Source organism: Stegastes partitus, unplaced genomic scaffold (genome assembly GCF_000690725.1).
Source record: "Stegastes partitus isolate 25-593 unplaced genomic scaffold, Stegastes_partitus-1.0.2 Scaffold1063, whole genome shotgun sequence".
NCBI classification, from domain to species: Eukaryota; Metazoa; Chordata; class Actinopteri; family Pomacentridae; genus Stegastes; species Stegastes partitus.
Window position 1 is genome coordinate 100,235 of NW_007578794.1, and position 13,767 is coordinate 114,001.

Genomic DNA, 13,767 nt, shown 5'->3' on the forward strand with positions numbered 1-13,767 from the left:
GTGGCGTGACCATGTGCCGCCATTAGTCCACGCCTATAATTGCACAAAAAATGACACCACTGGATTCTCCCCATATCAACTAATGTATGGGAGACAACCAAATCTGCCAATTGACGTGGCTTTCGGATTAAATCCTGAAGGACAGAGGAAAGTCACTCACAGTGAGTATGTGAAGAAGCTTCAGGAAACACTGGAGGAGAGTTACAGACTGGCTGTTGAGCACAGTGACATGACTGCTCTTCGCAACAAACAGAGGTACGACTTGAAGGTCAGAGAATCCACTTTACAAGTTGGAGACCGTGTCCTTGTGAAAAATGTCGGGATACGAGGAAAACACAAGATTGCGGATAAGTGGAGTCAGACGGTCTACAAGGTGGTGAAACATATCTGCGACTCCCCTGTGTATGTGGTGGCTCCACTGACCTCCGAAGGCCCTGAGAGGACCTTACATCGAGATTTGCTCTTACCTTGTGGGTTCCTCGCACCTTCAGAACCAGCTCAAGTCGATGACATCTGTCAGAAAAGCAGGAAGGAGACAATTGCCAGAACCTCTCAGAGAAATCCAGTACCTGAAGTCGAGGAGGTGGAACATCTGCATGATAGTGATGAAGAGGTGGAATTGCTCTATTCATCAGAAAGTCAAGGTGAAGTTACCTACCCATCATTCACTGTTGTGCATGACATTCCCATTCCCAGAACAAAGATTAAGCCTCCCTTGAACTTGGATGTGAACCTGGAAGGGTCAAATCTTAACCCGAGTGCTAGAGAATTCCATCCCCAACAAGAGGAAAAGGAGAAACACTCAATCACATCCCAGGTCCCATGTGTGGAAGCAGAGGTGGATATTGACTTGCCTGCCGACCCCTTACCTGTCGATGATGTAAATTTACCTGTGGAGGAAATAGACATACCTGCTCACTTAAATGTGGATGAGGGTCTATCAGTACCTAATGAACCAGTCACTGGAGAACCTGAAAAGGAAACTGACAACAAAGAACTGGAAAATCAGACAGCAACGAGGGAGAGCAAAGGAGACAACTTCAGAGAGGAGATTGGAATGACTGATACCAGTTCTGTTCAGAATGAAGGAGAACTGGAGGCCAGATGGCCAACCAGAACTAGAAGAGAGCCTGACAGATTATCATACCAACGCCTTGGACACCCCTTGACTCTGGTCATGCACTCTATACTGCACAGTCTGGACAAAGTTTTCACAGAAGCCCTTGACTTGGCCATTAAACCAAGTCGTTCACCTTCCTCTTATACAAGCCCAGTTATTGATGTTTAAGTGTGTTGTCATGCAGAGACGCATGCCAATTAAGGGCGGGTGGATGTAACCCCCTTAAAAATGCAGTGGATTAATTTAATGTATTTCATTTGAATTCATATTGAACAGTTCGTTTTTTTTTTGTGTAAATTAATGAAGGAGGCATGATTGTAATTTCTTTGTGTGACAAGAGGAGGGCGCTTTATGTGACTGGAAGGACTTTGGACCTGTGTGCATGGCATTCTGGGAAGAAGACAGCAAGAAAGGAATGGCCGATGCTTTGTGGGAGGACTGCACTGTATTTTTTCGTAGTTACAGAACTGTGTGTTTCTGAGTTTCCCAGGGAGGTGCCCAGACAGAGCGGATGTTTTGTTCTTTTTTCCATTAATGAAGACTCCGGTGAGTTGTTGTGCTGTCTTGTAGGGATAGACGTACGATGCTAAGTCGCTAACGGCTAATCGAGACGCGCGATGCTACGTTGCTAGCGGCAAATAGATAGATGTGCATTTTCAGTTTATGAACGTGGGATGTTAAATAGTTATGCCATAAAACCAATCGGAGTTGATTGTAAATGTTCTTATATATGTTAAGTGTGTTTAAATTCATTTTGAAATAAGGAAAGATGTATTTTGTGAATGTAAAAGAGAAACATGATTGAGAGGAGAATAGAATTAATTTGTGTAACATGATTCCTATAGTACTGTTAAAAAAATGGCACACTAATGGTGACTTGAGGTCTTAATATCTCATGCTACAGTTGCATATTGTTTTGTGAGCAGTATTGTTAGTTACACTTAAGAAAAAGAGATATAATTCTGTACAGAAATTCATGATTGGTGCTCTGCTATGCAGATTGGTTTTTTTTTTGGTCTGCTGAGTGCTGGATCTGCGTCGAATCATCAGCGGTTTCAACCAGGTTTCCCGTCAGAGGCGTGGCGGAGTTGAAGGGGACGTTAATCCTCCACTCTCATCACCTGCTGGAGAAGTGCACATACCTGGAGAGGAGCCTGAACCGCGCGCAGTAACAGTTCTTTACACACACACTACCCGGGTAGCACACACATGTACACAAATCAACTTTGACTGACCTGGATGTGGATTAAACTCTTTTGACTTGATTCACTGAACTTTAATACAAGAACAGCTATACGCTGTGAGAGGACAATTTCTGTTATTGTTGTTTACTTTTTTTTCTATTATTGAAGGTTTTAAAGCAACAACTGTTTCCACGTTGTTTTGATGTTGCTGGAATAAATTTTCTTTTGTTCAATATATGCTAACCTCCCCTCACTCCTTGAGACGAATTAGGACACAGTGTTATCCCAACAAGTCACAAAGAGTTACTAGGGTTACAACAGAAATTAGCAACCTTGAACAGCCATTTTGCTGCCCGCATTAGGGGTCTCCATCTGGTGATGGAATGCCAAAAAATAATTGTATGCACACCTGAGATATTCTGCCTACTCACATACAAAGAGAATAACATTGATCATCCTATAACACTATCACAGTGCAACATTATCAAGGTCTATGATATTTTAGATAGTAAATGAACAATAGGTTCTCAAAGTCAGTGTGTTAAATGTGCAGGGAAAGGGTATTTGTAAAGACCTTTGACTTTGAAAAGGCCAAATGGTTCTGGTCAGATGACTGGGTTGTAGCATCTCTGAGATAGCAAGGCTCGTGAAGACCTTCAGCTTAGCTGTGGGGTCATTCCACCTCAATTCACCAGATGGTTCCTGCATGATCATCTTGGATTGGGTTGAAAAAGTTTGAAGATGGAAGATTACCATCAAGATTTTAAGATAACAACTGTAATAGTTTTTACTACAAAAAAATGATAAAACTTCTTTCTTTTTTTTGCAGTTTTTGGAAAATTTGTGATGAGGCTCTAACTTTGGATTAAAATATCTCAAGAAGTATTTAAAGTACAGACTTCAAATTTGAGAACACGTTTACCTATGCTAGAGGTATTAAACCCCACATTACAGGTACCTCAATGCATTTGCTGAGATTCTATGGCCTGTTCAATGTAAGGAAATATTTACACTTGAGACCATCTTTGTACAGCCAAACAGACAGGATTTGCAATGGAAGTCTGAAATTTCATGAAGTTGACACATACAGTCTCTGAGATACTGACCCTGAAAAACGGTAAGTATCATGATTTCACTAAAAATTTACGCGCTAATTGTCAATGAATGGTAGGTCATACAAACACATAATTGTAATAACAGTCCTTTGAAAGAGAATGCTCCAAACTTGTCATAGGAAAAAATTCAAATTGGGATCTTTTTTTCAGTTTTGCTGGACAAATTTTCAAAGAACCTGATGTGTGACAAATGAAGCCGGGCTAATTTCCAGCATTGTGTGTACTTGCGGTGAAGTTAATGTGACCAAATAATGCAGCAGTTTTGTACATGCACAAAGAAAACCATTTAGCTGTAGGCAAACTCCTACCTGCACCACAGGGTCATTTGATGCCAATAAATCTAGTTGTATTAGTGTCTGTGTCATCAGCGCTGCAACATTGATTTTACAGATGACATGACAGACAGGTACCCATAACTTCCCTCTTATGCCAAAAGAAGGACTTTGCAGGACCATTAGGGTACATGAAGTGCACCTCAACATTGTGCTCCTCATCAGATATTGCCTGCACACTTCCTACCCACTACTGTCCATCGTAAATGCAGGTAACATATTCACATGGTGTCATATCAGATAAGCTGTAAGCAGATGATGTGGTGATATAAATCTTTCAGTTAACTTTTCTGCTGTAGTCAAAACAGACTCCTTTGCAATTCATATGAAATGGATACCACAAATATTTGTTGTTGTCACCCCGGTAAATAAATCTGCAGGCGTTAGAATTTGGTTGCAAGCTTGCTCTTGCAACACACCTCTTGACTGTTCCACCAGTTCTATTATATGCTGATTTGCCATGTGAGGTGACAGCACAATGTCAGTTGGCTGAAACTCCAAAATCCTGCCAATTGGTGAAGTTCTTGTGGTTTTTATCTTGTGACAGAGCACCATCACTGAAGTAGTACACTCCAAATTTGAAACCACAAATTTAACACTGTCAGAGTCTAAATTAACACTTTTCTAGGGTTTATAGGGGAATCACTGATAAAGTGTTAAATTAATACTTTTGAAAGTGTTAACATTATACCGCTATGATAGTGCTACCTATTGAACTCTAATGGTGTAAAACATTAACACCAGAAAAAAATGGCAAGAACACTTCCTTGGTGTTCAAAGTTCTCTCATTAGAGACAATCATGGAGCAAATGGTCAACTCTCCACCAGTGATGAGATAACTATTGGTGGTGTTCAGTCTTACTGAAAACTGACACTGAAAGCATCATTGTTTCCTGTTCCAGCATCATTGTTTCCTGTTCAGAGCATTGTTTCCTGTTCGCACCTGTCGGTACGTCAGGCAACGTGAATCTTTCAGCGTCGTTTGATATTTTATGCACTGTCAGTCAGATTTTTCCATTTATTTTTATTATTTTCCAAAATCTTCGAGAAACTGTTTTTTTTTTTAAAAATAGACTGAACAAATTCATTGATATACACAAACTGCTTTGTGAAAGTCAACATGGATTCAGATCACAAAGATCCACTTCATTGGCAGTCCTCATAGACAAAAAGAAATTTGCAGTTGGGGTGTTTATTGACCTTAAAAAAGCATTTGACACCATAAATCATGAAATGTTATTCAAGAAACTGGAGCGTTATGGGATCAGGGGAGTGATTTTACACCCGATTAAAAGTTACTTAAGAAACAGGCAACAATTTGTAAGAATAAGTGACTTTCATTCATCATGCATGGACATTGTTTGTGGTGTCCCCCAGGGGTCAGCACTGGGACCGAAACTCATTATTCTACACATAAATGATATATGTAAAGTCTCAAAAATACTACAATTTGTATTGTTTGCTGATGATACTAATATTTTCTGAACAGGGGAGAATTTACAACACCTTGAGGAGGAAATCACCTCAGAATTGAACAAATTAAAAAGGCGGTTTGATATAAATAAACTATCATTAAATTTGACAAAACAAAATTTATGCTATTTGGGAATCATAAGGGGAACAGTGACGTACAAGTTGTGATAAAAGGTGTAAATGTGGATAGACTTAAAGAAATTTAGTTTCTGGGGGTGATGATCGACCACAAGATCTGCTGGAAACCTCACATTCAACATGTTCAAGCTCAGTTATCCAGAAGTATTTCAGTCCTCAGTAAAGCAAAATATTTCTTAAATATCAAATACCAGATCCCTCGCAAATAAGGTGGATGAGCTGAAGCTGGCAGAAAACAGTATTGTTCGGGAGTGCTGCATTCTGCTGATCATGGAGACCTGGCTCCACTCATCCATTCCGGACACAGCTATCGAGCTAGCAGGCCGCACAGCATATAGACTTGACGAGAGCTGCGACTCCAGTAAGAGCAAGGGAGGGGGGCTCTGCATCTATGTGGACAACAGCTGGTGCACAAATGCCCCTGTTACTGACAGGCACTGCTCAGCAGACCTGGAATTTACCACAGTTAGATGCAGGTTCTTGTTCTTGTGAGTTTACCGTTGTCATGGTGACTGCCGTATACATTCCATCCAATGGTAACGCTAGCATGGCTCTTAGCCACTTGGACAATGCTCTCAGCCGGCAACGGAACAACCACCCAAAAGCAGTGCATGTGATTGCGGGGGATTTTAACTATGCTGATTTGAAAGTAGCGCTCCCTAGATTTCATCAGCACATAAAATGTGCCACCAGGGAAGCTAAGACGCTGGATAAAGCCTACTCCAACATCAAGCATGGATACAAGGCCACCCAGCTGCCCCACCTGGGCTCTTCTGACCACATGTCACTGCTTCTGATTCCAACATACAAACCAGTGAAGAAGGGAGCACCTCCCACAACACAGACTGTGAAATCTTGGCCTGACGGTGCCTCTCAGTAGCTGCAGGACTGCTTTGCAACCACAGACTGGGACATTTTCTGCCATCAGGACCTGGATGTGTTCACTTCAGCAGCACTAGGCTACATCCAACACTGTGTTAACACAGCACAGTGAATAGGCACATCCAGGTGTTTCCCAACCAGAAGCCCTGGATGAACAAGGAGGTCAAGGAACTGCTGAGGGAGAGAAACAGTGCTTTCAGGTCTGGAGACAGGGATCTATACAACTGCGCTCTAGCCAAGACAAACTACAAGCAGAGGATTGAGGAAAGCTGCAGGACCTGATGATATGACAGGGAGGGTGCTGAGGGACTGTGCTGACCAGCAAGCTGGGATTTTCACCTGCATCTTTAATCAGTCCCTGACCCAGTGCCCTATCCAACCCTGCTTAAAGTCCACCACCACAAAGTCCGCCAAAAAAGAGCAATATCAGCAGTCTCAATGACTACCGGGCCGTCGCACTAACCCCCATCATTATGAAGTGATTTGAGAAACTGGTTCGGAGTCACATCACTTCATGCCTGCCACCCACATTTGACCTCCACCAGTTTGCCAATAGAGCCAACTGGTCTACGGAGGATACCATCGCCACCGCTCTGCACACTCTGACACACGTGGAACAGACAAGGACAAACAGACTAAAGAACAGCTTCTACCCAAGAGCTGTCGTTGCCCTGAATGCCGCAAATTCCCATTAATCATTCTTCAATGCAAAATAGAAAAAATCTCTGTTCATAAACCAGGTGCAATACTCCCAGTGCAATAATTTATTGAATGCAATATCGCGTTTTTTTTTTTCATTTTTTATTTTATATTAATAATTTTTATTCTATATTCTATTTTTTTCTGTTCTTCGTCCCTTTTATCCTGTTGTTTTGAACTGCCTACGAGAGCTGTTAACTCAAATTTTGTTGTGCTTCTTGTACAATGACAATAAAGAGATTCTGAGCCTATCCCAGCTGACTCAGGGTGAAGGCAGGGGACACCCTGGACAGGCCACCAGTCTATCACAGGGCTACACTTAGAGACAGACAACCAAGCACACTCACATTCACACCTATGGACAATTTAGACACACATAAATTAACCTCAGAATGTGTTTTGGACTGTGGGAGTAAGCTGGAGAACCCGAAGAGAACCCACACTGCACAGGGAGGACATGTAAACTCCACCCAGGCGTCCTAACAGAGACACGACCTGGGGATCATCTAGCTGCGAGGCGTTGGAGCTAACCACCAAGCCACTGTGCAGCCCTGTACAATGACCTGTACAATACAATTCTCCCAAAAACATGAGGTAGTTCTTAAGTATTCTTAACAGTTGTTGATTATGCTTGCCCTAAACAATGCAGCCATCAGGCACAAAACAGAAAAAATGAGTCTGTACAATAAAACATTTGGACAGCAAAAGGCTTAAAGTTTCTCAAATCATAATAATAATGCATAACCTAAATTGTGACACTTATTTCACTTGTATCGATTTCAAAATGTTCTGAAATTAAATCACCGTATTCAACATGTCAATATTTTTTGATCTGACAGGCTCAGACTCATTACCTCTGGCAGATAGTGATTCCCAATGGCAGGCAACAGCTATTTGGTGTTTCTTTGCAAGAGACTTTGTAATTTTCTTGAAGTGTTTTATTTGAACTTAAAGAACTTGTGTTTGGCTTTATATCTCATACTCCAAACATACTTAAGTACTAAAGGACCAATCTGCCGCACACACTCGGGATAATGAATGATGTTTTGGGATCAAATTATTTTGAGAGTACAAATGTGTAAATAACCGATGATGCTGTTCAATTAGACGTTTTAAGAATACAACCATTACCTCTGTAATACATGGGGAAAATACAATGTTAACAATATGCAACAAAATAACAACAAATGCCACTGTCTGTCACCCTCTGGGACATCACCAAAGATCAGTGGGACGTTCTGAATAAGACATAATGTTTGACTGGCATTGAGCCCAATACCACTGCCAGCTGAAAACATATTTATACTCTTTGGATGATTCTTTATATCGATGACCGCATAGTTGAATGCATATACATGTTGGAGTATGTTTTCATTAGGGATAAAGTTGTGATTTAAATATTCAAATAACAACTTCATTTCACACTGTGCTACGTCTTCAAAAATATCGTGCATTATGTCAAACACAAAGTTGTCTGATATACTGTGTGGCACCAGCCAGAATATAAGTATATATGAAATATATATTTTTGAATTGTAGAAAGCACAATGTATGGTCTGTCCACTTACCTGGCCTCCACGCCCTGCTAGCATGCCAGCCAGTAATATGGCTCTGTTTTTCCGTGCTCTGTTTGAGCCGGCCCCGCAACTTCCCTATATCTGGCCTCCTCCAGAGCAATATGGCGTTCGGTGCGTCAGTGTTGACTGGATCCTTGGCATGTCGAATCCACAGGGGAAGCGATAGTTTCCACGGACCCTAACCACCTGCTATCATCGTTCCATCAGCGATTGGACCATCACTGGAGGACGCAAAACAGCACCACAGTTCACGTGAGTCAGCAAAGTCCAGAGCGCTCTTGGTTCTTCTTCTTTTGTGACTATTCCTCCGTTCCTTAATGGGACGGAACGCTTTGAGTTGGATTATTCATTTTGTGTTTGATTATTATTCCCTCACCTGCATGGACAGTGACTGAAGTATTTCCTTGTGGAGTGGAATATTTTTGTTATTGGATTGAACTGCAAATAACAGTGTACCAAGGAAAACCCGGATTGGACTCCCTCTTTTCTTTTTCTTGTAATAAATGAACTGTGTTAATTATTGAATGGTTTTGTTCCCTTTCTGATTTATTGTGGTCATGATTTGTCTTGTGAAGGTCTCATGTGAAAAGTAACCAGGTTTATGTAGTAACACTGAACCTTTGTGGGGTTTAATACAATCTTTTTGGTTGAACCGTTACAACTGAAGTATGATTACAAATTGAGTACACTATTGTGCTTGATCCCAAAACAAGAACTTTCCTGCGGATTCTCAATAAGATAGTTGTAATGCTCCTCATTAGTTAATTTGTTGTATAACACTACACAAGGGTCACTTTCACTAAACACTGTTTGAGCAGATGCTTTGTCAATAAGACACATCCTGCAGTAATAGTTTGCAGTGAAAGATTCCATATAAAGATATAGAATTGAGTTTAGGCCTAAACTGTCTCCTATTGCTTGTGCAATGGTACCATAGAGAGGTTCTTGAGTAAATGACACTTTCATTACATTTTCTTTCGAGTACTTTTCCATTGTTTACAAATGGAGTAAGTATATTGTCAACGCCATATTTTTCTTGCATCTTGAGAAAGAAACAATGAAATGAGATGGATATTCATCAGGGATGGATTCAGATGTGGTGGCAAATTAAATGCATGTGAAATATAAACATTCAAGCTTATGAATGCCATGTTTTGATCCTAGCAGATTTGAGGTTTCAAAGTCATCATAATAATGGGGGTTGAACATAATGGGTGGTGTCTATAGTATTTTCCATCACAGAAATCCTGGAATAAGTCAATAAGAGCAGCAGATTTGTTAATTTTACAGCTGACTTCTTCATTTTTGGAAATGAACTCCGTTTTTAAAAGGGGTATATAAATGAAATTGTCATTTTGTGGCACCTGCTCATACACTCCAGAAACTTTATTTCTTTTTGAATCATATCTCACACCTAAGTGAGTTTCTACTGGTTCAACAACGCCCCATTTTTCACAAAAATATTTTGTCCATTTAGAGTTAGTGTTTAAGTCACTTAATGGATTGGAAATGTTGCTGAAGACTTTTTCCACTGAACTGGGATTATCAGCAGGGACTGCATTTAACACTTGCTCTTTAAGATTTGCAATGAACTTCACTGACAAATTCCTCCATGCTTTCAACAACGGATAGCACAGCATTGTTAGCAACACCACTGCCCTGCAACTTTGCGATTATCGTAGCACACATATCTTTTGCCTGGTCTTTAAAGACTTGAGATTTTGAAGGTTGATTGATCACATCTTGTTCACTGCCAGAGATATTGTCTTCTGAGCTCTGTTCACCAAAGTCTGACTTACATGGTATTTGCATATCAACATTATTGCTTGTGCCCAAGTTAACAGTATTATGACAACTGTTTAAATGCTTTCTAAAACCTGCAAAACTGCAATGAACGTCCTTCTTAACCACAAACAACAATACATTTTCCTCCAGGATATAATGCATGAAAAAAATGTAAGATTCTAAATTAATGCACTCGGTGCATCATGCAAGGATCTACAAATGTGACACTTACACATTATAAAGAAATGTGGAAATGTCTTGCATTTCTATCATAAATGAAGCGCTTTGCCTTTAGGCTGTCTTTTATAGTGCCAACATAAATGCTGCAGATTGGGCAATTTTTTAAAATTTTATTTTTTTGCCAAAATAAGACATATACCCAAAAAAAAGGTGCTAAATAATTGCATTAGGTACATTGTGCAATGATCTACAAATATTGCATGTATATATCGATTAAGAACATGGCTTTGAGCTCATGTTAATGAACTTGGCTCTAAATTCCTTCACTTTTCCACTCTCTTTTGTGGTGTCAACATCAATATGATGGACTGTTGTCTGGAGGAATGTGTACATGTTTCAGTGTAACCATGCTCAGTCACACTCGGTTACTGGCTGGTTCAAAACCCCTTGACTCTGCGTTGTGTTTATTTTAATTAAGGAGTCGGAAGGCAGAAATGTCCTTAACCATTTATTGGTCCATCTGGCAAATGTAAGAAACACTCCGATCAGTGCGCTCAGGCGTCTCGTGCACAGCACACTCGTGCACGCTTCTCAAGAACTGACAGTCAGTTTTACACAGTAATATGATATTCAAACAGAGTATTAAAACTAAATATGTACCTGGCAAATATAAGAAACACTCTGGTCAGCGGGCTCGGGCGTCTTGTGCACAGCACTTTGAAAGGATCAGCACAGTCATTTCAGCTAATGTTTGCTAGCTAGCTAGCTTACGGAGTTTCCCAAACTCACCATAAATATATTTAAACAATAAGATGCATATTAATATACTCTAATGAAGATTCATGTAGTGGATTATGCACGTATATACTCCTTATATAAACAAAGGAAAAATCATAAAACAGCCATTCATGAGCCCGTGCAGCGATGATGTGTTCCGTCGCAAGGGATGAGCTTCATGTCCATCACAATGTAGTAAGAGCTGATGGGCCTGGGGGGTAGTAAGGCTCTCTGCTTCTTTTATGATTTTTGCTTTATGAAAACATGCCACTTCTCAAGCAGTTTGGCTGCGGTTTCTGGTCCAGAGAGGAGGCGAAAATCTTATGTTATCTGCAGCAAAAGGATAATGAGGTTGCATATTCAATTTACATTTCTGATAATCACATGCAGAACTTGCAGCTTGCAGGATTCCAATACTTACCAACCCTTTAGTGTCCAGTAGCCTTGCAAACAATGACAGTATGGTATGTGATTAATTGGCATTGTGGATAAGGCGCTATCGATACTCAAAGGTTTCCTTCATCTTCCGCAGGATAATTTCTCTGTCACTGGTGTGATTCATCAAGGATATGATCTCTTGACAACGCTCCTCATCCAACTGACCACCAGTGTTAGGCAGTTCCCTCTCTTGTCTTGGACCACCTCTTTCTGTTGTCTGCATACTCGGTTTCTTGGATACAAGTTTTGTCTTTCTCTGAATTGTCTTGAGCAAGGTGGCTCGGTGGTTAGCATCGTTGCCTCGCAGCTAGAAGGTCGCTGGTTCACATCCCGGTGAGGATGCCCAGGATCTTTCTGCGTGGAGTTTGCATGTTTGCTCCATGCAGCATGGGTTCTCTTCGGGAAGGGAGAACTCCAACATGGCGGTGCTCAGCCAGGGGAGTATCGCCACACCCACCCGGCACCTCTCACCGTGGGCAACTCCGGAAAAGGAGAGAGTCCAACCCCTTTCTAGGAGTTTGGTTCCAGAGACCTTGCTATGCGTGGAGGTGAGTCCAACTATATCTAGCCAGTAATGTTCCACCTCCCGCACCAGCTCAGGCTCCTTCCCCACCAGTGAGGTTCTGCGTCCCCAGAGCTAGTCCACACCACCAGGGGGCAGTACGCCAGGATGCCCGCTTCTGCCTCCCACCCGGTGGGCATCCCACCCGACCCCGATCCTCTGCCCTGAGGGTGGTGGGTCCTCTGGGCAGTGGCCCTGTGTTACTTCTTTGGGCTGTGCTCGACCGAGCCCCACGGGCCCCAAGGCTTGGCCACTAGACGCTCCTTGGCGAGGAATCACTCTTTGTCTGGTCCCTCCCCCAGAACCAATTTGCCTTGGGAGACCCTTCCAGGGGCTAATGCCTTGGACAACATAGCTCCCAGGATCACAGGGACATTCAAACCCCTCAGCCGTGATAAGGTGGCGATTCATCGTGGGGTATTTTTTATTGTATTTCCACATCTATTAATTTTATTTCCACGTTTTTATTTATGAAATTTTTTTTTTGCTTTTCCACTTTTCCTAATGTGCACATATTTATTTTTCTACACTTTCACATTTTTACTTTTCCTCACCTATTTTTTCCCTCAAGTGTATGCTAATGAGGTAGGCATGTCTAACCTTGGTCTAAAGCATGATTGGTCAGCTACAAGAATCATTTTTCAATCAATCAATCAACCAATCAATCAATCAATGTGGAAATAAAAAGTAAATATGAAAATATTTTTTTTAAGTGTAAAAATAAATTACTGTGAAAATAAATATAAATGTGAGAATAAAAATAAAGTAGGTAAAAAAAAATACCAATGAATAAATAGATAAATGAAAGGAAAATGTAAAAAATGACATATTTAGCTATTTATTTCATGATTTATTAATTCATCTATTTATTTTTAATTATAACAGGTTTGGCCCTCCATCTCTTGAAGACTGAAAAACAATCAAAAGTCTCACTATACTTAAGTCCTCATCAAAATATACTTTTTGGAAACTGAAGCTGGTCTGTATGCAGATGTTCTCTTTCTGCCTGACAGGTTTGGAACTTCACATACTGCTCTTCACACTTCTTATGACGACTGTAATATCTTTGTGTTTTGTCAAAAAACTGAAAAACAAAATAGTCCTTTTCTGACAGGTTTCCGATTATGGCATACATTCTCAGGCTTTATGAATCGTAAATCCAATATAACAGAACAAATGTAAAATCCCTGCCATTAACTAGTACTTGTGTGATTTATCAAACAGCAACATTCTATATACTACAGACAAAACAAATGGACAAAAGCTACATTGAACAGGCCAAAGAATTTTAGCATATACATTGAGGTACCTGTAGTGTGGGATTTAAACACCTCTATTATAGGGGGAATGCATTGTCAAATTTGAAGTCTGTACCTTAAATACTTCTTGAGATATTGTCATCAAAATGTTAGTGTCTCGTCACAAATTTGGTAAAAACTACAAAAAAAAAAAAAAAATTAACTGTGAGAGTTCACAGTTATGACCAGAAAACTTGGGATTGTGCC

General features: G+C 40.6%; 1 long non-coding RNA gene across 1 annotated transcript; it reads left to right on the forward strand.

The window, feature by feature from the left end:
- The first annotated feature begins 1,625 nt into the window (after positions 1 to 1,625).
- On the forward strand, positions 1,626 to 2,539 carry LOC103367570 (uncharacterized). Its single transcript, XR_520731.1, has 2 exons — positions 1,626 to 1,666; positions 2,120 to 2,539. It is a non-coding gene; the product is annotated as an uncharacterized LOC103367570 (long non-coding RNA).
- Positions 2,540 to 13,767: the final 11,228 nt, after the last annotated feature.